Below are 26,425 nucleotides of genomic sequence, written 5' to 3' on the forward strand. Positions count from 1 at the left end.
GCGGAGTATCAAATCATAGTCTGAATTTGAGAAGTGCTTGACTGACGGTCTAATCGATATCTGAGCCCGGCTTCATGGGCGTCTAGAAGGGGAGGGGTCTGATACGTTGCTGTCGGCCTTGGTGAGACGAGCTGGAGGATTGAAATTGAACTAATTGAAAGATAAATCGGGAGAACAATTTTCATTAGTTCAATGGAGCAGCTTTACAAGGAAGAGCCGATGGCTCTCAAAAGAGGGATCTGGTGCCTAGTGCACTGCTACTACTAGTCCTACTCTACTAGTCGTCGCTATCCTCATCATCGTCGTCGTCGATGTCGTCGGCGCTGCTCCCAGGAAGCTCCTCGTCGCTGCTGCCCCAGCCTTTGGTCGGAGCTTCGTCTTCCTCGTCATCCTCATCATCCTCGTTGTCCGCCCAAGAGCGGAAGCGTTTCGTCGGCGGGTACCCAGCGGAAGAGGAGGAATCATCTTCCTCCTCCTCCTCTTCTCCTTCTTCGTCATCATCTTCGTCCTCGCTGTCCGCCCACATGCGGGAACGCTTCTTCGGCGGGAGCTTGGCGGAGGGGGAGGCCTTGGCCTTCGCTACTTCTCCTTCTTTCTTCTCCTTGTCGGAGGAGATGGGGTTCGCCCCGGAGTGGAGGTCGTCCTCATTCTTGCTCTTCGGCGAAGATTGGAGGGGGAGGCCTGAGAGGGAAGAAGAAGAGGAGGACATTGCTACAGGAGGAGAGGGTTTTTTGGCGCCGACCGCTAGAACAGAGGAAGGGGATGAAGAGGACTGATCAATCGGCACGGTTAAATAATGGGGAGCCTAGTGGAGATTTAATGCCATTGCAGTTTCCGAGGAAGTGATGCTAAAGCTATCGAATTTTACAGTCGAGTTGGGAAGACAAAGTGTCATGATGAAGGATGCTGCAACAGTTCTGCTCTGCCATGACATGACCCGACGAAAGAAAGCATAATGATTTTGGAAATGACATTTCCAAAACCAGGGGGGCATGTGTTATCACCAGAATTTGGCTAAATCAGGAGATGGGCCGCGATCAAGATGGGTTTGAAGAATATACATGGAAGAAATACGTGAATCGGCCTTGTGTACCAAGTTGGGCTAATTGCCCGTGTATCTGTAACATATTAGATTACGTATCGGTTAGGAGTTGGAGTTTTACCCGTGCACGGTTAGGTGCACGCCCGAATTAGAAAGTCCCCTGGACTATAAATATGTATCTAGGGTTTATGGAATAAACAACAACCAACGTTCAACACAAACAAATCTCGGCGCATCGCCAACTCCTTCGTCTCGAGGGTTTCTCCGGTAAGCACCATGCTGCCTAGATCGCATCTTGCGATCTAGGCAGCACAAGCCTACCCACGTTGTTCATGCGTTGCTCGTGCTGAAGCCTTTTTGATGGCGAGCAACGTAGTTATCTTAGATGTGTTAGGGTTAGCATTGTTCTTCGTATCATATGCTGTCGTAGTGCAACCCTTATGCATCTAGCCGCCCTTACACCTATCTTAGGTGTAGGGGCGGCACCCCGCTTGATCATAGTTTAGTAGATCCGATCCGTTACGGTTGCTCCTTGTTCATCAAGGATTTGTTTAACATCCGCAACAGTTAGGCCTTACAAAGGGTTGGAGGATCCAGCGGCGTGTAGGGTGGAGTTTGCTAGCCCTAGACAGGATGTTCCGGGGATCAACCTCGTGTTGGTTTTTAGGCCCTATCTAGGATCGGCTTACGGTCACCGTACGCGAGCGCGAGGCCCAATCGTGAGTAGGATGATCCGATTATGCGGTGAAAACCCTAAATCGTCGTAGATCTCATTAGCTTTATCTTGATCAAGCAGGACCACCATATATTCGGACACCTTGTACGAATCATGGGTGGATCGGCTCTTTGAGCCGATTCACGAGATAACCCGAGAGCCGATCGAGGCTCGTATTTAATGTTTACGTGTATGCCATGCAGGAAACTAAGCGAGGCATCATCCAACACCTTCCCCGACCAGGTATAGGTCAGGTGGCACGCCCTTGCGATAGCATCGGACGTGTGACCAGGAGGCTTTGCGGGCCGTCGCTCTGAGGGACTGGGGCCAGCCGCAGCCCTAGTTGTTCCCGGCTCTACTGTGTTGCCAGTCACTGCCCGCCGGTGGGTTTCTGACGCCAACAAAACCTTGGGTGATTCACTTAAGAGAAACTTGCTGCTGTTCTACAAACCTCTGCTCTTGGAGGTCCAACACTGTCTACAGAAATAGAAGCGTGCGTAGACATCACTGAACAACTTTTGTGTTGACCACCTTGACTAAATCATTTTCAATTCTTAAACATATGGATGCAAAGTGGTGACATTGAATCAGATTATAGATTATTCCCATTTTGAAATTACATAAATCAACTCAATTTTGCACACCACCACCACCATTGTGTTCCAAACAATATTTGAATCAAATCCACCAAAAAGATTTGCAAAATTCAAACATTCATCTCATGCGGCCATTAACACAAACACCTTGTGTGCTTTGATCTACCAACTCCAGACACACTTATATCCAGAGGTTTTAAACCCACACTCTCCCTTCTCTGGTCAACATTAGCTCCCTCTTTCACCCAGCAAACAAATCCAGGCCTTGGTACCCCCCTGTACCTCAGTAATTTTGACCATGCCAAGCCATGCCGTGGCATGATGCCACTCACCATGCTCACCCTCTCTCCACTCACATCCAGCCTCACCAACTATGTCTAGGAGATGTCCCTCACTCACCAGAGCATGCATGTACCCGCCATTGACCAAGGAGAACACGACAACGCCCTAGACAGCACGCGCCCAGTGACGCCCAGACGCGCCAGGACGCGCCCAGACATGCCACTGGACGCGCCAGAGCACACGCTCGCCTCGCCGCGTCAGCGCTCGCCTCGACCTCTCCTCTCTCCTACGCCATCACCAGGTCACCAGCTACCTCCAGGACATCCCCATTGGCTCGCTCGAGCACTGTAGCCGACGCCACCGTCGCCGTCCTCCGCCACGGGTACGCCAGTACACGACGTCGCCCGAGCCACTCCGTCCACCCCATCCACACCATGACGCGCGTTAGGTCCACGGTGACATCGCCAACACGACGCACCCCGTACCTTGCCCCTTCGCCGCCCGTAGCGCCATCGCCACCATGACCTAGTCCGCACCCCCACGACACCTCTCGCTGCTATAAAAGGGGGAAGCCCCGGCCTCAAATGAGCACACCATTCGCTTCCCCTATCCCTTCTGAGCCTCCTCGACGACCTCCCTAGCCACATTATCGCCGGAGTAGCTCCAATCGCTCGCCGGAGTCCGCGGAACCCCCGCAGATCAAGCCGTCGATTTAGTCCACCTCAGCCCCTCCCTAGACCACCGTCCTCCTCGCCATCATCGACAACGTCGAACGACACTGACGCCCAGCCTCGCCGACCGCCGGTGAGCTCGCCGGACCCCAACCCAGTACCTCCTCTCGCCGGAGATGACGACGGCTGTGAGCCGTCCAATCCACTTCTAATCTAATGCCTCACACGCGCGCGTACCGCTTCGCTGTTTAAAACCCACTGACAGGTGGGGTCTGCTGTCAGTTGGCCCGTTGCGCGCTGAAGCATAGTTGGGCCGGCCCAGTAGGTTCTCCCGCGCAGCCCACGAATTTGAATTCGTTGAATTCAATTTTAACACAAATTATTTACTGGTGCCCAATTCAAAATTGAATAACTTCAAATCCACTAAACCAAATTTGGTAAATTTTATATATTTGGAAATCTTATGAAATTCTCTAAACAACTACACTGGTTTCAACCCTAGATGTATTGTAGAATTAAAGTAGCAAAAATAACAAGCAGAGCCTTTTTCAAATTCAACCAATTAATAAAAATCAACCATAATTGATTTTGAGTTGATTCCAACTCTCATAAATCACATTTCATATTGTCTAATTGATTATGTAAAAATATGACATGGTTGCTTCATATGATCAGGAGCTAGATTCAAATAATGGCTATGTAGTCATTTCTAGCTCATTTAAATCATTTCAAATTTGGAATTTCAAATCTATGAGATGTAGCATCTCATTTAAATCATCTTCCCAAGTAATGTGAAGTAAAGTGATGACCTTAGTTGCATGGCCTCATCATTGCTTACTTGTGGATATTAAATCAAAGTAGGTTTAAATTGCATGAGGTGTAATACCTCATTTAAATCATGTTTCTCAAATGATAAGTGTGAAGTGTTGACCTTGGTCAACATGTGTTCATACCTTGTTATTTGAGGAGATCAAATCTTAACAAGATTCAATGAGAGGAAATTATTTCTCTAAAGAACTAAATAGAAACCTAATAGAATTTTCAATGAGAGGAAATTATGTTACAACACTAAAGAAGAAACCCTAGTATGATGTTGAGTGATGGTTGGGATGATGCTAGATCATCTTGTGTGAGCCATTAAGGCTAATTAGTCTACTTAAGTATTGTTTGGTGATTGTATTCTCGTATTCGTTTATAGACGCTAGTACCGGAGACTATCAGGAGGAGGAGGTCTTCTACCAAGAGGAAGAAGAAGAGAACTTTGATCACTACCCCAATCATGGCAAGCTATATTATTGCAAGATATACTCTTGCAAGTTACCCAAATGCAAAGCTCTACTAGAGAAAGGCCCCTTACATATTACTTTGTGTTTAATGATCCCAACCCAAGTTTTTACCTTACCAGTTTTTCACTTGGTTTATCAAAGTTTATTTTTGATTCATGATTCACTTGGTCTAGATATGAAGTAGTACAAGAGCATCACACTTAGCCTAGAGAGCTACAAGTTAATTAGTACCCCTCATGACTAGTTGCTAGTGCTAAAACTAAAAGTGACTACTCTAGATGGGAAACATATGAATCAAATGACTTTGAAAACCTTGGAATGATGAGTCATTCTATTGAAAGATTTTGAAGGTGAATATGACTTATGAATGACATGGTGAATTTTACAAAATTGATGGTTGGGTTCGGATGCGATACCATTCCAATTTTACAAGTACCCCCACAATACCTGAATCTGGGTAAGGCTTAACTGGAAACTTATGTATTTTAGTATGGGTTCCCTCTGAACAAGCGTCATAGGGGTTATGCCAAGGCTGCCTCCATTGAAATGTGAAATGACGTGAAATGAGGTGACTGTCTTACCCAAGCCCTGTGCAGTTCCCAGGTTGACGGTTTGTCTTCACTGGGAGGCCAAGCTCATGGGGAGAGGTGCCTATACTAGGGTATGTAAATGAAAGGTTATGATTGGTAGTCCACGCACTGAGTGCGATAAATCAGGGCCAGTTACCCCTGACGGATTACTGCAATTATTGTGGCACAAGTGTACGACCTCTGCAGAGTGTAAACCTATTCGAATAGCCGCGTCCGCGGTCATGGACAGTTGGAAAGGCCATACTGTTCCGTCATTAGAACTTCTCAAAATATGATATGTGACTTGTGACTTGTGACTTGAAAGAGAAATGTGACTTTGACTTTTGAATCACAACTGAGTTGTGGGAATGACACTCATGTTCCCACTTGAGTTAAGTTAGGCAACTGAAGAGTCTTGTTTCCTAAATGCTTATGAAATAAAACTGGCTTTATGCAAATGATCCTAGAGCTTAGAATTCCATTAATATAGTTGATAGTGCTTACATTAGTATTAGTTTCCGAGTACTTTAAAGTACCCATGGCTGTGTCCCTGGCTATTCAAATGACCAGACTATGAAGAAGAGCCCCAGTACCCGGATGATGGACAGCAGGACGTCTACGACAACTAGGACTACTCCTGACGTCAACAGTTGCATGTAGAATAGATGGACTTTACTACGTACTCCCGCTATGTGTTATGTATTGATCCTTAGATCAAGTGTTGTAATGAGACTGGATCATGTGATCCTTTTTGTTGTAAGACAATTATGAGTTGTAATGAATGATGTTCTGTGATATCAATCTATTATGTCTCGCAAAAACAATATTCCTGGGATTGTGATGAAGGGCATAATAGGCATCTGGACTTAAAAATCCGGGTGTTGACAACAACTAAAACACAAAATGCAGGCAGGGGCATTCAGACCGCACATCAAAGAACGAAAGGGAAAGGCACGACGCTCATCATCACGATGCTTGAGACGTCAGTCGTAGGGCGATAGGGGAAGCTGGTGATGATTGCCACATCGGTTCATGTGTAGTTGTGGGGCTGTAGAAGAGATGTGGTGATTGGTGCGCTGACAAGCTTCTCACCCCTGAAATGTCAATCTTGGCCAGTGCGGAAGCAGCAGACCTGCAGTGTGGCGAGCGGTTGAACCTTGTTGGTCTGCCCCTGGCCGAGCGGCGAGCAGCCTGCCCCCTGCGGCCGAGCGCCCTGGCGCAGCTGCATTTGACGGCCCCATGCGACGGGAACGGGAGGCTACCGAGCGTAGACCGGGAGTGCATGTGGGCAGCGGTGACCGGTGGGGAAAGTCGTGTAGAAGGTGATCCGGAGAGGGGAGGCGGGCGGCGGGGGACTCAGCTAGGGGGAGCGAGCCACCGGTGAGAGTTAGGCCTCACGAACCATGGTCTAGCGGGAATCCAGGGGAGCCAGCATCAGAGCCAGAGCAAGCGAAAGAGTCGACAAAACGAGAGCGAGAGAGCTCTTTGGCGAACGATAATAAAAAGACCAACTGGTCTCAATTCTAGACAATATAATAGGGGTACTACTAAAAGTTTCGGAAATCTGGGTGGGCCATAGCCCACCCGGCCCACCATCTGTGTCCGCCCATGCCCACTACTAATTCAGCCTCAGCCTGGCCTGCAAGATTGGAGAGAAGAGTCCGGGCGGCTAATCTGGGCGGCCCAAATAGAGAGAAATAGGGGTTCGAGCGCCAATCTGGTTGAACCAAGGAGAGAAATAGGGGTTAGAGCTGCTAATTCTATAGCATCGGTTAGAGATGTACCCTTTTGCCATAGTTTGCCATCTGACCACGGTCTAGTCGGACCATTGTCCTATGGAATGAGATGCAATTAGCCGGCGGGAGCGGAAGAAGCCGTTTCGCAATGAGTATATGTGGGAATATCATTGGGATTTTAAAGCTATGTTGGATGATGCATGGCATGCAACTGAAACATGTCGATCAATCGATGTTATGATCCTTGCTAGTGGCAACACACCAAATAGCTTGAATTCATCTCGAATACAGATAAAAACTCATATATGAGCTCAAGTTCAAGGGGAGAGAGAGGGAAGAAGATGAGCAGGTAGGAAATAGATAGCTTTGCTACAGTAGTCATCGATGATGATCCCTTCTTTCCCAACTCACAGCTAATATATGGGCGTTGCCCCATCACCACCGAACGAAGTTGGCCACAAGATTCACTGGACCTTGACCTTTTTTTTGGCTTGACTCCTGATGGGTTTGGCTCTTGGTCGTGACATTCCCCCTCGCTTGAGTTTTTGCTTGACCCCAAGCAGCAGCATTTGGAAACTCGATCATGAGACGATCCCTATTCTCCCAGGTCAACTATGACGAAGGCAATCTATCCCATTGAATCTGCACCAATGTGGTCGTTTGGTGCCAACATGGATGAGTTTAGTATCAATTACCAGTAGGCGGAACCTCCAGCATTGCACACTGAGAAGGCACATCTAGATGAGCTACAGTATTTGCTGGTAAGGCTTGTTTAAGTAAATTGACATGGACTACTGGATGAATTTGACTGCCCTGAGGGAGATCCAGTTTGTAAGTAACTATCCCCACTTTTTGTAGAATTGTATAAGGACCAAAGTACTTGTAAATTAATTTCTGACTAGATCATTTGGCAATGGATGTTTGTATATAAGGTTGCAGCTTCAAATAAACTTGGTTACCCACTGAGAACTGCCTTTCTACTTTTTTGCCCGCCTGACTCTTCATACGTTGTTGTGCTCGCAACAAGTTCTGCTGGATGAGTTTCAGCATATCTTGTTTCTCTTTCAGCCAAGTTTCTAGATCTTGTACGGTGCTAGGTGCTTGTTTGGATATATTTTGCAGGCCAAAATTCTTGAGTTTGTATCCATAGGAAACCTAGAAAGGAGATTTCCGAAGGGTAGAGTGATGCGTGGTATTATACCAAAATTCTGCCAAAGAGAGCCACTTAACCCATTGCCCTAGACAAGCTTGTGACATACACCTCAGATAAGTTCCTACGCACTGATTCAAACACTATGTTTGTCGATCAGTGTGAGGGTGGTAACTGGCGCTCATATTGAGTGTAGTATATGTAGTCTTGAAGAGTTGTTGCCAGAGAGAACTTGTAAATAGTTTATCTCTATCCGAAATGATTATCTTTGGCAGCCCATGTAGTTTGTACACATTGTGCACATAAGCTTGTGCTACAGATAAGGCATATATTGTATGGATGTGATAATGGTATGAAATTACCATACTTTGTGAAATTGTCAATAATGAATAATATGGTATCATATCTGGAAGATTTTGGTAAGCTTTCAATGAAATCAAGACCGACAATATCCCAGGCTTTCTCTGGTACAGGTAAAGGTTGCAACACCCTGGTTTGCCAACACGTTCAGACTTAGCTTGTTGGCAGAATGTGCAATGTGCCACATATTTTCTAACATCTTCTTTTAACTGTGGTCATTTTTTTCTATAAAGGGAATATATTAATATCAAAAGATACCAATTACACCCAGCCTATGCAACAACACACCACCCTAATGGCACTACGGATGCACACAGCCAAAAAAAGAAAAAGAAAACTAGTCCCGCTATAGTATCTCGAGCCTAACAACAGCAATACATCCACCACCAAGACAACACCTGAAATACAGACTCTCCGAAAACGACGCCTTCAAGAAGGGAACAATGCTCTAACACCGTCATCGCCTGATCAAAGATCTTAGGTTTTCACCCTGAAGATAGTCCCCGCTCTCAAAACAATGCCTCCAACAAGGTCATTGCCAGGCACAACTCCAGACATAAGATGCACTGTTCCATTCGCCGGCGGAGCCTTCCGGAACTCATCACTCTGGCTAGATGAAGAAGATCAACATCCAGAAGGTCTTCGTCTTGACGCGTGAGGAACCCTAGGACCGCTGCCTTTACACAGGCCGAGCCCCCACGCAAACGTCCATCCTCGCTGCCTGTCACACCGAAGATCCGGCAAGACGAACGACCCTGGGGTGCGGGAACTAGTAGGCTACATAGCCGCGATCAGGCCCTGGTCGCGCCGCCACCGGCTGCACTGAGGCCGCCGCCGGCAGCAACCACCGAGGACCGCCGTTGCCGTAGCGCCTTCTCCGCAACCCTCCACCGACTAAACCACCGCCCTACGCCCGCTCGCGCCGCCGGGAAGACGACCGGTATAGGCGGGCAGCCTAGACCCACGGCAGACCTCCTCCACTTACAGCCACGAAGGCCCGGTGAAGAGCGCCGCCGGCGCCTGGCCGGGGAACGCCGCCCCGACCACCGCCTACATCCGTCTCTCCCAGCCGCATCGAGGAGATGGTCTCCACGTCCACCTCCCCTAGAACCGTTAGGTACCAGGGGCCACCGCCACTGCGGCCGGCGCCGACGGCAGCGGCGGAGAGGAGGGGATTAGGGGAAGGGAGTGCTTGGGCGACGGGATCTGATCCCCCGGCGGCGCCCTGGGGGTGCGCCGCGGGAGGAGGGTTATGGGAGGAAGTTATGTAGTTTGGCCATGCAAATAGAGATATGACCTTATGATAAGTAGCAGTGAATCCATTATGTCCTCCCACACCATTATAGCACGTAGGGCCAAGACAAATCATGTCTTGATATTTTATAACACCGTCATGCAGAGAATATCCTTTGCATGTCAGGGCTGGAAATATTGAGTTGTGTCAATAATTCTTTAGCCTATGGGTCAGTGAGGTAACTCCACCACTACTTCCAACCATTTCGGCTTGCTGATGGAGAGTGCTACCAACTGAGATGTATTAGGACATCTAGACAGGGCATCTGCTACCACATTAGTAGTGCCCTTCTTGTATTTCACTTGGTAAGTCATTCCCAATAACTTATAGAAGGCTTTGTGTTGGATGGAGTTGGTCAACTGTTGGGACTCTAGATGTACCGAACTCTTGTGATCAGTGTATATTGTCAATTCTTTATGGTGCAAATAAGAATTCCATTTCTCCATAGCCAAAATCAAGGCCAGACATTCTTTCTCATATGTGGAGAATGCTTGTGCTCTAGGACTCAAAGCTTTGCTCAAATAAGCAATAGGATGTCCTTTTTGATATAACATTGCGCCTATTCCCACTCTAGATGCGTCAATATGAATATCAAAAGATTGATTAAAATTTGGAAGTGCTAACTGGAGCAGCAACTAAGGATGTTGGGGGGCATTAAATGCATCTTGTGCAGCAGATCTCCAAATAAAATGGGTGTTCTTCTTAAGCAACTCTGTCAGTGGTCTGCTAATTAATTGTCCCGCAATTCTGGATAAACTTACGGTAGTAACCAACAGTACTAAGAAATGCCCTTACTTGTTTAATAGTAGTTGGAGCTAACCACTGTTTTATAGCTTGTATTTTTGTTGGATCAGTTGCAACACATGCACCACCATTACATGTCGCAAATATTCTAGGCTGCTTTGGACAAAAGAACATTTGGACAGTTTGAGATATAAATGATTGTCTGCTAACAATTGAAACACTTCTTTTAGCAGTAATTCATGTTTAGGTAATGTTGTTGTGTAGATCAAGATATCACCCATAAATATAATTAAGTACTCCCTTCCTTAGTAAGTGTGCAAAAATTGCATTCATAGCAGCTTGGAAGGTTGCTGGTGCATTTGTCAGCCCAAATGGCATGCCTTTAAATTGCTAGTGCCCATGATGGGTTTTGAAGGTTGTCTTGAATTCATCACCTTCTACCAATCTGATCTGATGATAACCACTTCGGAGATCCAACTTGGTGCAAAACTGAGCACATGCCAGCTCATCCAATAGGTCATCCAAATTGGGTCACCTATAAGTTGTTGGCATGGTCTCGTTACTACTAGATGAACGTTATTGGAAAGCAACGAATGAATAGTAGTGTTTTGATAGCCTTAACCTATTGATGTGGGTGCCAATAAGACACTTCACTACTTATGCTACTTTTGACATGAATTCTCACACTTAACATTGATGATAATAAACTTCCTAGTGTTTCTTGGTATACTTAGAGTTAGCTGGATGAATTGGAGTGATTGTTTGTACAACAAGTTATACATGCTTTTAGAATCTTTATTGTAATAGACTCGAGTTACCGAAGCTCGTATGATATCCTTGGCACTTCTCTAACTATGCTAAGCTTTCGAATGGAAGAAATGCTGGACTCATGAGGCTGTAACTTGTAAGTGAAGTTACGTTCTCGTTATTTTGGTTTAAACGCCGATTTCCTTATGATTTTGGTTTCTTGCCCGAGGACGATCAAGGATAAGCTTGGGAAGGTTGATGGCTGTGAAATACGACATTTCTCCTCATGTTTAAACCCTTTGCTAAGTCAAGTAATTGACTGAATATATCTCTAAGTATGCTATTAATGACTAATTATTGCAAAGATGTGCAATCCCTTCTCTTTTTTGTGTGATGTGCAGGAAATTATGTTTTTAAGGCAACTGAACCTGCAATTACGGAAGAGAATCCGGTCACAGTTATGGAAAGTCAACAAGGGTCGAAAAGTCGGTTCTGAGAGAAATAGCGGGCATCGGTACGGGAAAGCCTCGTCCGCCCATACGGTGAGCTGCAGGACCCTGAGGTCAAACCCTATAACTTTTGTGAAGGGAGGCATGCCAAAGGGAGATCCATTCATCGCCAAACAGAGCCACCATCCACCAGATACATCTAAAACTATTTGAAGGAGATCCACCACAGTTGTTCATCCATCTCCTCTCCAATCCCCTCCATAGACATAGCCATCACCTTGTAATAGTGATCTCCTTGAGAATTGTCGACCATTGTACGAATATTTGATTTCAATCTAAGTACTATCTTTGTTCTTGATATTATGTGTGAGTAGTCTTCACGGGTTGAGGTTTGAGGTGAATCCTCGCATCGTTCATGTGCATATTATCATGTGGGAGTATTGTGTAGTGATTGAATAAGATCGTTGTTATCTTGTATACTTGTCTCTTTGCCTCGATCCGAGGACTGGTAGGTACCCGAGCCACTCCGGATTGATCAAGTGAAGAGGTGAGATAAGTGGAGAACGGTGTTTGACTTCAAAACCTCACTGATAGAAAGGGGAAAGTAATGGTACTTGATGGCGTGTATCTCACACGTTCGTTGGGAACCCCAAGAGGAAGGTATGATGCGCACAGCAGCAAGTTTTCCCTCAGAAAGAAACCAAGGTTTATCGAACCAGGAGGAGCCAAGAAGCACGTTGAAGGTTGATGGCGGAGGGATGTAGTGCGGCGCAACACCAGAGATTCCGGCGCCAACGTGGAACCTGCACCACACAACCAAAGTACTTTGCCCCAACGAAACAGTGAGGTTGTCAATCTCACCGGCTTGATGTAACAAAGGATTAGATGTATAGTGTGGATGATGATTGTTTGCAAGAACAATAAAGAACAAGTATTGCAGATTGTATTCAGTATAAAAGAATGGACCGGGGTCCACAGTTCACTAGAGGTGTCTCTCCCATAAGATAGCATGTTGGGTGAACAAATTACAGTCGGGCAATTGACAAATAGAGAGGGCATAAAAATGCACATACATGACATGATGAATATTGTGAGATTTAATTGGGCATTACGACAAAGTACATAGACCGCTATCCAGCATGCATCTATGCCTAAAAAGTCCACCTTCAGGTTATCATCCGAACCCCTTCCAGTATTAAGTTGCAAAACAACGGACAATTGCATTAAGTATGGTGCGTAATGTAATCAATAACTACATCCTCGGACATAGCATCAATGTTTTATCCCTAGTGGCAACAAGCACATCCACAACCTTAGAACTTTCCGTCACTCGTCCCGCATTTAATGGAGGCATGAACCCACTATCGAGCATAAATACTCCCTCTTGGAGTTAAGAGCAAAAACTTGGCCAGAGCCTCTACTAATAACGGAGAGCATGCAAGATCATAAACAACACATAGGTAATAGATTGATAATCAACATAACATAGTATTCTCTATCCATCGGATCCCGACAAACACAACATATAGAATTACGGATAGATGATCTTGATCATGTTAGGCAGCTCACAAGATCCGACAATGAAGCACATGAGGAGAAGACAACCATCTAGCTACTGCTATGGACCCATAGTCCAGGGGTGAACTACTCACTCATCACTCCGGAGGCGACCATGGCGGTGAAGAGTCCTCCGGGAGATGAATCCCCTCTCGGCGAGGTGCCGGAGGTGATCTCCGTAATCCCCCGAGATGGGATTGGCGGCGGCGTCTCGAGAAGGTTTTCCGTATCGTGCCTCTCGGTACTGGGGGTTTCGCGACGAAGGCTTTAAGTAGGCGGAAGAGCAACGCGGGGGGCCACACGAGGGCCCCACACGACAGGCCGGCGCGGCCAGGGCTTGGGCCGCGCTGCCCTGTTGTGTCGGCGCCTCGTGGCCCCACTTCCTTTCTCCCTCGGTCTTCTGGAAGCTTCGTGCAAAAATAGGACCCTGGGCGTTGATTTCGTCCAATTCCGAGAATATTTCCTTTGTAGGATTTCTGAGACCAAAAACAGCGTAGAACAAAGAATCGGCTCTTCGGCATCTCGTTAATAGGTTAGTGCCGGAAAATGCATAAATACGACATATAATGTGTATAAAACATGTAGATATCATCAATAATGTGGCATGGAACATAAGAAATTATCGATACGTCGGAGACATATCAGCATCCCCAAGCTTAGTTCCTGCTCGTCCCGAGCAGGTAAACGATAACAAAGATAATTTCTGGAGTGACATGCCATCATAACCTTGATCATACTATTGTAAACATATGTAATGAATGCAGCGATCAAAACAATGGTAATGACATGAGTAAACAACTGAATCATAAAGCAAAGACTTTTCATGAATAGCACTTCAAGACAAGCATCAATAAGTCTTGCATAAGAGTTAACTCATAAAGCAATAAATCAAATTAAAGGTATTGAAGCAACACAAAAGAAGATTAAGTTTCAGCGGTTGCTTTCAACTTATAACATGTATATCTCATGGATAATTGTCAACATAGAGTAATATAACAAGTGCAATATGCAAGTATGTAGGAATCAATGCACAGTTCACACAAGTGTTTGCTTCTTGAGGTGGAGAGAAATAGGTGAACTGACTCAACATTAAAAGTAAAAGAAAGGTCCTTCGCAGAGGAAAGCATCGATTGCTATATTTGTGCTAGAGCTTTTATTTTGAAAACAAGAAACAATTTTGTCAACGGTAGTAATAAAGCACATGTATTGTGTAAATTATATCTTACAAGTTGCAAGTCTCATGCATAGTATACTAATAGTGCCCGCACCTTGTCCTAATTAGCTTGGACTACCGGATCATCGCAATACACATGTTTTAACCAAGTGTCACAAAGGGGTACCTCCATGCCGCCTGTACAAAGGTCTAAGGAGAAAGCTCGCATTTTGGATTTCTCGCTTTTGATTATTCTCAACTTAGACATCCATACCGGGACAACATGGACAACAGATAATGGACTCCTCTTTAATGCATAAGCATGTGGCAACAATTAGTATTCTCATATGAGATTGAGGATATATGTCCAAAACTGAAACTTCCACCATGATTCATGGCTTTAGTTAGCGGCCCAATGTTCTTCTCTAACAATATGCATGCTCCAACCATTAAGGTGGTAGATCTCTCTTACTTCGTACAAGACGGACATGCATAGAAACTCACATGATATTCAACAAAGAGTAGTTGATGGTGTCCCCAGTGAACATGGTTATCGCACAACAAGCAACTTAATAAGAGATAAAGTGCATAAGTACATATTCAATACCACAATAGTTTTTAAGCTATTTGTCCCATGAGCTATATATTGCAAAGGTGAAGGATAGCAATTTTAAAGGTAGCACTCAAGCAATTTACTTTGGAATGGCAGAGAAATACCATGTAGTAGGTAGGTATGGTGGACACAAATGGCATAGTGGTTGGCTCAAGGATTTTGGATGCATGAGAAGTATTCCCTCTCGATACAAGGTTTAGGCTAGCAAGGTTATTTGAAACAAACACAAGGATGAACCCGTGCAGCAAAACTCACATAAAAGACATATTGTAAACATTATAAGACTCTACACCGTCTTCCTTGTTGTTCAAAACTCAATACTAGAAATTATCTAGACTTTAGAGAGACCAAATATGCAAACCAAATTTAGCAAGCTCTAGGTGTTTCTTCATTAATGGGTGCAAAGTATATGATGCAAGAGCTTAAACATGAGCACAACAATTGCCAAGTATCAAATTATTCAAGACATTTTAGAATTACTACATGTAGCATTTCCCGATTCCAACCATATAACAATTTAACGAAGAAGATTCAACCTTCGCCATGAATACTATGAGTAAAGCCTAAGGACATATTTGTCCATATGCAACAGCGGAGCGTGTCTCTCTCCCACACAATGAATGCTAGGATCCATTTTATTCAAACAAAAACAAAAACAAAAACAAACCGACGCTCCAAGCAAAGCACATAAGATGTGATGGAATAAAAATATAGTTTCAGGGGAGGAACCTGATAATGTTGTCGATGAAGAAGGGGATGCCTTGGGCATCCCCAAGATTAGACGCTTGAGTCTTCTTAGAATATGCAGGGGTGAACCATCGGGGCATCCCCAAGCTTAGAGCTTTCACTCTCCTTGATCATATTGCATCATTCTCCTCTCTTGATCCTTGAAAACTTCCTCCACACCAAACTCGAAACAACTCATTAGAGGGTTAGTGTACAATAAAAATTTAACATGTTCAGAGGTGACACAATCATTCTTAACACTTCTGGACATTGCATAAAGCTACTGTACATTAATGGATCAAAGAAATTCATCCAACATAGCAAAAGAGGCAATGCGAAATAAAAGGCAGAATCTGTCAAAACAGAACGATCCGTAAAGATGGATTTTATTGAGGCACCAGACTTGCTCAAATGAAAATTCCCAAATTGAATGAAAGTTGCGTACATATCCGAGGATCACGCACGTAAATTGTCTTAATTTTCTGAGCTACCTACAGGGAGGCAGGTCGAAATTCGTGACAGCAAAGAAATCAGCAATCGCGCAGTAATCCAAATCTAGTATGAACTTTACTATCAAAGACTTTACTTGGCACAACAAAACACAAAACTAAGATAAGGAGAGGTTGCTACAGTAGTAAACAACTTCCAAGACTCAAATATAAAACAAAAATACTGTAGTAAAAACATGGGTTGTCTCCCATAAGCGCTTTTCTTTAACGCCTTTCAGCTAGGCGCAGAAAGTGTATATCAAATATTATCGAGGGATGAAGCATCAACATTACCTTGGGCTTTACCCTTACCTTTCTTGTTCTTTTTCTTACTCTTTGGTTTAGGGAATATATGTCTACCCCCAGGTGTAGAGGTGAATTTTAGGGTACCTTCTCCCATATCTATGACTCGCTCCCAATAGTTTCAAAGTGGGATCTTCCGAGTGTGATTTGTCCTGTTCCTGCACATTCAATAACAAGATAATCAATGGATATTGTTCTCCCAAAAATGGTTGTATGCACACCCGCAGCTATTCCTTTAGGAATTATAACAGAGTTATCAATAAGAGTTATTCCTTCTCCCCCTTCAAGCGAATTCCCAAAGTTTCAAAGATTTATGAATACTCTTAGGCATTAAGCAAAATTCAGTCATAATATCACAATTAGCATGAAGAGTTTGGTCACCTATAACAATTTTAATAGTAGGATCCCATAATGAAGGTTCAGAATTCAATAAACTTGATCAAGACGGTTACGAACATATCCATAGTTTTCATTCAAACGAGATGCACTTGTCTCAAGAGTGTTTAATCTATTATAAATGCTAATAAGGGCTGAATCAAAGTTATTAGCTGAATCATGTGATGCAACCAACTTCTTTATGGCATTAAAAGCTTGATCCCCATTGCAATGAAGGAAATCTCCTCCCACTAGAGCATCCAAGGCATATCTATAGCGAATCATAAGACCAAAATAAAAATTACTAAGGAGCAAACTTAGAGTCATTTGAGGTTCAGTTTTACGATAAGAAGTAAAAATTCTGGACCAAGCATCTTTAAAACTCTCCTCATCCCCTTGTTTAAAAGTGAAGACTAATTCCTCGGGTGAAGAAGTAACAAGTGCGGAACTAGACATGGTAACAAAAGTAAAATGCAAGTAACTAATTTTTTTGTGTTTTTGATATAGAGTGCAAGACAGTAAATAAAGTAAAGCTAGCAAATAATTTTTTTGTGTTTTGATATAATGCAGCAAACAAAGTAGTAACTAAAATAAAGCAAGACAAAAACAAAGTAAAGAGATTGGATTGTGGAGACTCCCCTTGCAGCGTGTCTTGATCTCCCCGGCAACGGCGCCAGAAAATATTCTTGATGGCGTGTATCTCACACGTTCGTTGGGAACCCCAAGAGGAAGGTATGATGCGCACAGACAGCAAGTTTTCCCTCGGAAAGAAACCAAGGTTTATCGAACCAGGAGGAGCCAAGAAGCATGTTGAAGGTTGATGGCGGCGGGATGTAGTGCGGCGCAACACCGGAGATTCCGGCGCCAACGTGGAACTCGCACAACACAACCAAAGTACTTTGCCCCAACGAAACAGTGAGGTTGTCAATCTCACCGGCTTGCTGTAACAAAGGATTAGATGTATAGTGTGGATGATGATTGTTTGCAAGAACAGTAAAGAACAAGTATTGCAGATTGTATTCAGTATAAAAGAATGGACCGGGGTCCACAGTTCACTAGGGGTGTCTCTCCCGTAAGATAGCATGTTGGGTGAACAAATTACAGTCGGGCAATTGACAAATAGAGAGGGCATAACAATGCACATACATGACATGATGAATATTGTGAGATTTAATTGGGCATTACGACAAAGTACATAGACCGCTATCCAGCATGCATCTATGCCTAAAAAGTCCACCTTTAGGTTATCATCCGAACCCCTTCCAGTATTAAGTTGCAAAACAACTGACAATTGCATTAAGTATGGTGCGTAATGTAATCAATAACTACATCCTCGGACATAGCATCAATGTTTTATCCCTAGTGGCAACAACACATCCACAACCTTAGAACTTTCGTCACTCGTCCCAGATTTAATGGAGGCATGAACCCACTATCGAGCATAAATACTCCCTCTTGGAGTTAAGAGCAAAAACTTGGCCGAGCCTCTACTAATAACGGAGAGCATGCAAGATCATAAACAACACATAGGTAATAGATTGATAATCAACATAACATAGTATTCTCTATCCATCGGATCCCGACAAACACAACATATAGAATTACAGATAGATGATCGTGATCATGTTAGGCAGCTCACAAGATCCGACAATGAAGCACATGAGGAGAAGACAACCATCTAGCTACTGCTATGGACCCATAGTCCAGGGGTGAACTACTCACTCATCACTACGGAGGCGACCATGGCGGTGAAGAGTCCTCCGGAAGATGAATCCCCTCTCCGGCAGGGTGCCGGAGGTGATCTCCAGAATCCCCCGAGATGGGATTGGCGGCGGCGGCGTCTCGATGAGGTTTTCCGTATCGTGGCTCTCGGTACTGGGGGTTTCGCGACGAAGGCTTTAAGTAGGCGGAAGGGCAACGCGGGGGGCCACACGAGGGCCCCACACGACAGGCCGGCGCGGCCAGGGCTTGGGCCGCGCCGTCCTGTTGTGTCGGCGCCTCGTGGCCCCACTTCCTTTCTCCCTCGGTCTTCTGGAAGCTTCGTGCAAAAATAGGACCCTGGGCGTTGATTTCGTCCAATTCCGAGAATATTCCCTTTGTAGGATTTCGAAACCAAAAACAGCAGAAAACAAGCAATCGGCTCTTTGGCATCTCGTTAATAGGTTAGTGCCGGAAAATGCATAAATACGACATATAATGTGTATAAAACATGTAGATATCATCAATAATGTGGCATGGAACATAAGAAATTATCGATACGTCGGAGACGTATCAGTACTCGCTTAGTAATTCGCTTGGGAAAAACAACAACATCATCTATCTTAATACTTTGGTATGTTTCACTTGATAATGGTGGTAACTCGTGGTTGTGGGTACAACGGTTGGATCAAGAGGCTATTGTTACCTCTGGTTTTAGGGACAATAGTATTTACGGATGTGCTACTCATAACTCTTATCACTATTTTATCTTCTACACATTATTGTGCTTCATTTTTATCCTAATCTCATGTATGCATATGTAATATCCCAGGTTTAGAGACGATCGAGGGGTAGATTTTAGAAAGGGATGTGCATTGCATCGTAAATTACGGGAAATTTCGCACTTTTAAAAGAAAACTGCATCGAAGAGGGACAAGTTTCTCCCTCGACACCTTACAGGGTTAGGGTTTCGAGAGTGCGACAAACTTGCATCTCACTTAACTAATTTAGGGTTTTGAGAAGAGAGGAGAGTTAGTGCATTACAACTTAAGTTGCATGATTGAATTCAAACACAAGTTGTGTTTGAATTTCAAATTTAAAACATCATATGAATATCTCATAATTCAAATTTGAGGTAATTCATTAAACAAATTATAAATAATCAAGAATATAAATAGTACAACTATTATACAAAGCTCATTAGAGAAAATTGGAGCTTTATTGATAATCACACATGATACATTGTCATTACAATATTCAGAATTGAAATATGAAATGTTACAACACATTACATGAATTGAATAAAAGGAAAAAGAAAAAGGAAAATTAAAAGTTAATGAAATGTCCTAAACTACATGTTGATCTTCATGAAATCCTTGATCAAGATGATCTTGCACTTCATCTTGATCATCTCAATGTTCCCTACACACAAACAAAGAACAAAACAAAGGTTATGCCAAGTGGCAAAGCCACTTGGCAGGTTAGCAAAAGAAAGTGTAAATGGAGGGGATATGACCATGATCAGCCATATAACATGAACAATTGCATCACAGATAAGTGAATAAAGGCAGTATAATTGTATCCAGAAGCACTCCATCAAGGGATGGAGCTGCCAAGTCAACAACAATGCTCAATTGAGCATGTCCATGAATTAGAGCACAAATAATAGCACATCGGGAGCACCGGCACTTGCCAAAGGCAAGGATCATGCAGCATGATCAAGCCAGGGGCAAGCAATTGCATACACAGGAGAGGCATGATATACAGGGCAACAACAGGAGCCAATAAATTAAGCAAAGCATCACAGTATGCTCATGAGAAAGAGCTCATAAGTTAGAACAGCAAGTGCTAGAGAAGAACAGCACAGCACAGCAGCTAGGATCCATGGCAGCAGCACACGCGTAGCAGTAGCACAGCAAAGCAGCCTAGATCCATGGCAGCAACACAGCACAGAAGTATAAGCAAGGCAGTAGCACTAGCACAGCAGCTAACAGCCATGGCGCGTGTAGGCAGCAGCAGCTATCGCATCAAGATAGCATCAGGGAAAGCATGGCGCAGAGCACATTGGCATGGCCAGCATCTCCATGAGGAGAAGTAGGCCAGAAGACAGAGCTAGACGAAGAGGAGGAGGAGAGAAAGGAGGCGAACATGCGCACTAACCTGGAGTAGCACCACGGCGTCACCGTGGCGGCACGGCGGCACAGCCTAGCCACGGCAGCGCCAAGCCATGGCCAAGCCAGGCGGTCGCCGAAACGCAGGAGCTCCAGCACAACCACGGCGAGGCACACGGCCACGCCACGGCACCAGGTTCGTCGGCGGGCGACGTGATCGCCGCGAATCGCCACGGCCGTGTCGCAGAAGCGTTGGGGGCGAGCAGTGGCGGCGAGGAAACACAGATAGGCGCGGACCGATCGGTGCGCCATCGTGCGGTTGTTCGATTGCGACCGATCTCGCCGGCGGGGATGGCCGGTGGTGGCCGGAGTAATTCGGCGACGGCGCAGGCGACCACGGCGTCGCGAGAGCGAGGAGGGCTAGGGTTCGCGAGAGAGAAGGGGAAGGGGACGGGTGCGTCCGACCGAGCCAGACGTGCGGCTCGGGTTAGGGTTAACCCGCTGGGCCACCCTGACAGGTGGGCCCAGGGGCATATTGGACATTTCACAATTCCATTAAATCCTGAAACTTTGAAAATACATAGAAAATGATAAATAGCTCTAAAAAAATAATTAAAAATATGAAAACTACTCAGGATAAAATTCTCTATCATAATAAAATATGAAATGGAATTTTTGAAGAGAAACAAGATTAAGTCCAAATTAATGATTAAAATAATCATTTAAATCACACCTTATATTTTCAATAATGAAAATAAGTCCATAAATGCTTTTGGACTTTAAAAACACCTTGACAACGTTTCAAGGTAGTATTTTACCCTAAACAGAGTATCCCTAAATCATTCTTAGTATTAACCTCTCACATGAAATGATAAAAACACCGGAAGGGGGGAACAACCCTAAAAGCTGAGGGAACAACCCTAAAAGCTGAATCATGCATAATTGCTTCTTTAACCATTGCCCTTATCGGGCAATGATGCTATTTTTCAGCAACAGAGGACAAGAGTCAGTCCACATCATCCAACTGCAACAATTTGCAGTGTTCAGGCAAGTTCATCACTTGCTCATGTCATTTGAGTATTTTTACCAAATTACTTGCAAAGTATTGTGTTTATCACTATTGCATAAAAAACAAAACCACTACTTTCATAACTATGAATATGACTAAGTGGTGGGCAATGGAACCATGGAATGTGTTGATATGGTGGAGGTTCCATTGCAAGGGTTTATATCCATCTAGGATTAAACAACAAATGTCGTCCAGTGATTGTTGTGCCGTAATACCCGTGTTAACCATAAGATCCGGAGTGGGACGGAGTAGTCAAAAGTGTTTCCACCTCTCGTTCATCAACGGACGCGCTTTACCGTAGTACACTTGTAATCCAAGGGGCAAGCGTTGAGGCTGGGGAGTCCTAAGTCCCCACGGCATTGTCCGTAGTACACTTGTCGCCCGAAGGAGCAAGCGGTGAGGCTGGGGAGTCCTAAGTCCCCACGGTATTGTGGTCTATGAGGGGTTGCAACGACCGGCGAAGGTATCAGGCCGTCGTGCCTGGTATTAGTCGAGGTCGAATGGTATCCTTTGGATACGCTGACCGGCGAGGACCCAAGGTCGAATTGCAACAAAGGGTGGGTGTTCGAGGTAGCGGAGGAACATGATTGGCTAGACCTTATACCGGGCCTCACACCGAAGGAAGTGTGGACGGGAAAGCTGCCCGGTTGGCACCAAGGTTAAGATCTCTTATGGTTAAAGCAACACACCTCTGCAGAGTGTAATGAATCGTGACCTGTCACTCCCTGTTCCGGGATTTGGAACTGCGAACGCTGCCGGAAAGGAACTCCATGAAGTTCTAGTAAACCGGTGATGGCTGACGGACATAGTTCTTTGGAATAAAAGCATCCTCTTGAAGAAATGTTTATCAAAATCTGCATTGGTATTAGACTTTCTGGTCTGATATCGTAGCCAGTGCATTAAACACCTCTTTTCTATAATGAACTTGTTGAGTACGCTCGTACTCATACCACTCTTAAATCCCCTGCTTAGATTGTCTGAATCGACTGGAGGAGAACAACGACGACCCTGAAGGAGCCGAAGTCATCGGCTATGAAGAACCAGACCTCTCTAGAGGTGTTGAAGGTGTATACTACCTCATAGTCTACGGAATTGGGGAGGGTTCCGGAGGAGAGCAAGCTTAGACCTACCGAGTAGTAGTAGTAACCGAGCAGTACGAACTCTTAGTACTTAACTGCTCGAGGAGAATAAAATTTATAACTTAGTAAGACTCTTATATTGTAAGATAAGTCGGGTTCGCCTCGAACCCAGGAGTATTCCTCTTAGGACCCAGGAGGAGCTCCGAGATGATATGTACATGTTGCTTGTAATAATAAATGAATGAGTTATGGACCTGCTATGTTCTGTTGTACTACTACGAGGGATGTAATATTTGCGGATTGGTACTTCGTGAATGTTATATCAACGACCGGCATATCTGCAACATGAGTGGTATGCGGGGTCACCACAGTTGGTATCGAGCAAAAGCTTTGACCTTAGGTTGGAACCTAGTAAATGGGACGAAACGTTAGGAGTCAAATAGGATTAGTAAAGAATTCTCTAAAAATATGGTGTATATTCACTTGAGAATAAAACAATCATATCCTTTAGTGCGATAATTCTTTATTATCTCTATTATGATGCATCATTACTAATATTATATTCTTTCTATTCTACAGCCAACTATGGCAAGTTCACGTTCGGGACGTAACGTGAAAGTGATGGAGTCAACATTGAGTGACTATGACGGAGGACTCGCGGATATTCTTCGAGCCATGTTACTTGAATTTGGGTGCGATCCCCAGATCCAAGTAATGAAATACATGTACTATGACGATACAATATTGGCCAAGTGTAGGGTAGGACTAAGACTTCCAGAATCCCTAGGAATGAGTATAGTGATGCCAGCAGGTGAGGCTAGAACCATCAACACAGCCTACCACATAGCCATAATGAGAGCCATCACTGATATTCGGGAACATAAGACGAAGGAGCTTATTGGTTCCGAATTTGCACACATTCCACATATGGAGGAGGAAGATGATCCTATGCTTAACCACTTCAAGTTTGCAAAACGCAAACCAGCAGAAGCCGCTAAGTACACGGATAACAGCCGCAACTTACTGTCATTGTTCTTTCAGTTGAACCGACATCTGTCGGGGGCAATTGATACAATGTTAGAAGAGTTCACTGAGCCCAAGGAGGAGGCGAAGGGAAAAGAACCAATGGAGGGTGAGGTTCACACACCAGTTTATTCAGCTGGTGATTACATTAGTATTGACCATCCCGAACAACACACCACACCCATTACACCTAGGTACTATCCTAGTAGTTCCCATGGAGGATATGAGGGTGGAGAGGAATCCGGAAACCATCAGCGTTCCGAGACTCCTATAGAGAACTCAACAGGTTGGCGATGGGGGTCAGACACAGGAACCTATGGCGATCCAGTCAGAGGTAATTCTGAGATGGAGGAGGACGCCACAACCCAGTTCCAGAACTATCAGTATAATAGGGGAGACTATGAGGAGTATCCTATACTGATTCAGTCGGATACTGATGGAGGAAATACCTACGGCGGAGTCACAGGGGAGTACACCCGATGGGTGGATTATGATGTATTGAATAATCAGTTCATGAACACAGACTTCTCCCTGGGTTCATCCTCTGATTCCGATTACAAGCTGACGGGAAGATCCTATGTTCCAGATTCTGTCAGGAGGACTACACGTTCGACCGGATGGAAGCCTGGGATGTACCGGGAGTAAAGCACGACTAGAGACCACCAAGGGAGGCGAGACTACAATACAGTTGTACCATATGTATTGTAGTATGTAATATTTTGTAGAAATTTGTACATATACTTCAATAAGTGAGTTTGCATACTCACATCGTCACTGAGTATTGTAATAAAACCACATAAGTATGTATATACATGGTATATGTTTTGTATGATTTGGATTTGCTTCTTGATTTCCATTGCTTGACTAGTTCTGTGCACAAAGTTGAGCTCAGAAAACTTGCGCATGGAGTAACTATGAGTACCACCTTGTGTTGCAGAACTAGGGGGATATGTCGGGAGCAACGGGTGAGGAGAGTGAAGCACAGCGCCTCGAGCGCGAGGCCAAACAGAAGGAAGAGGCTGATGAGGCAGCCAGAAATCAGTTTCCACCACCACCACCACCCATGACGCAGCAGAACTTCCTCCAATACATGCAAATGTTGGAGGAAAGGCAACGAGTGACTATGGAGCAGCAAAACAAGTTCTTTCAGGAGCTGCTTCAGCAGAACAAGGTGGAAAGGCCAGATAATCAGGGAGTCACTTTGTCGGATTTCCAGAATACTAAGACAATATCCTTTGCATACGCGCCCGAACCCATGGACGCGGAGGATTGGTTGATGGACACTGAGCGTAAGCTCAACACTGTTGGATGCCATCCTGACTTATGTCAGGGAGTTTTCCAAGTTGTCTCGGTATGATGTTGAGGAGGTCAACACCGAGGACAAGAAGAAGAAAAGGTTCTTGCGGGGATTAAGTCCCCAGTTCAAGGTACAGCTCAGAATGATGAGAGCGACAGAGTTCCAGGAGTTGGTGGATGCAGCCATCACTCTTGAAGATGACTTCAAACAACTGCAAGAGGAAAAGAGAAAGAAGGCCAAATTCGATCCTAAGCGATATGTCAGCAATAAACCTAACACTGGCTTGAGTTTCAAACCAAGGTACAACAACAACAACAACAACAACAACAACCAGAGGAGGAACCAAGGATTTCAGCCTGCAAACCAGATTGTTTGCCGTAGCTGTGGAGGCAAGGGACACTTTTCCAAGGATTGCAAGAGGCCAAGGATAATATGCTTTGGTTGTCGCGAGGAAGGGCACATGCTTAGGGATTGCCCTAAGAAGAAGAATGGAGGAGGACAGTCAGGAGGAGGAGGAAGCCGAGGAGGGAACACCGGAGGGAACTGGAAGAACAAGAAACCCTTCGGCAAGTTGAACTGCACCAGCTTGGAGGAGGTGGTTAACTCCGATCAGGCAGTGATAGGTACGCTTCAGATACTTACTCATCCTGGCAAAGTACTTTTTGATACTGGTGCAACTACATGATTCATTTCTCAGCAATTCATCATAAAACATGGGATTAGTTGCACTAAGTTAGACACACCTATAACCATACTTTCTGCGGGGGGAACGATAGTAGTAACCCATACCAAACAAGGACAAGTCATTATGATCAATAAATGCGCGTTTGACGCAGACCTGTTCATTTTACCGATGAAGGACATTGATGTCATTCTTGGTATGAACTGGTTAGAGGCAAATGGAGCATTGATAGACTGTGTGAACAAAACAGTGTCTTTGAAAAGCCCCGATGGAAGTAGAATGATCTACCAAGGAGATAAACATACCCAGATTGAAGTAGAGCTACAGTTGAATAGCATGAAGGAAGTAAAGTTGGAGGATATACCTGTAGTAAATGAATTCCAGGATGTTTTTCCTAAGGAATTACCTGGAATGCCACCAGATAGGGAGATAGAGTTTACTATCGACCTAATTCCAGGAACAGCTCCGATTGCTAAGGCACCATACAAGATGGGTCCTAAGGAGTTGAAAGAACTCAAGGAACAGTTGGATGACCTGGAAGAGAAATGATTTATTCAGGAGAGTATATCACCATGGGGATCACCTGTTATCTTTGTGGATAAAAGAGATG

The sequence above is a fragment of the Lolium rigidum genome, chromosome 2 (genome assembly GCF_022539505.1).
Source record: "Lolium rigidum isolate FL_2022 chromosome 2, APGP_CSIRO_Lrig_0.1, whole genome shotgun sequence".
Lineage (NCBI taxonomy): Eukaryota > Viridiplantae > Streptophyta > Magnoliopsida > Poales > Poaceae > Lolium > Lolium rigidum.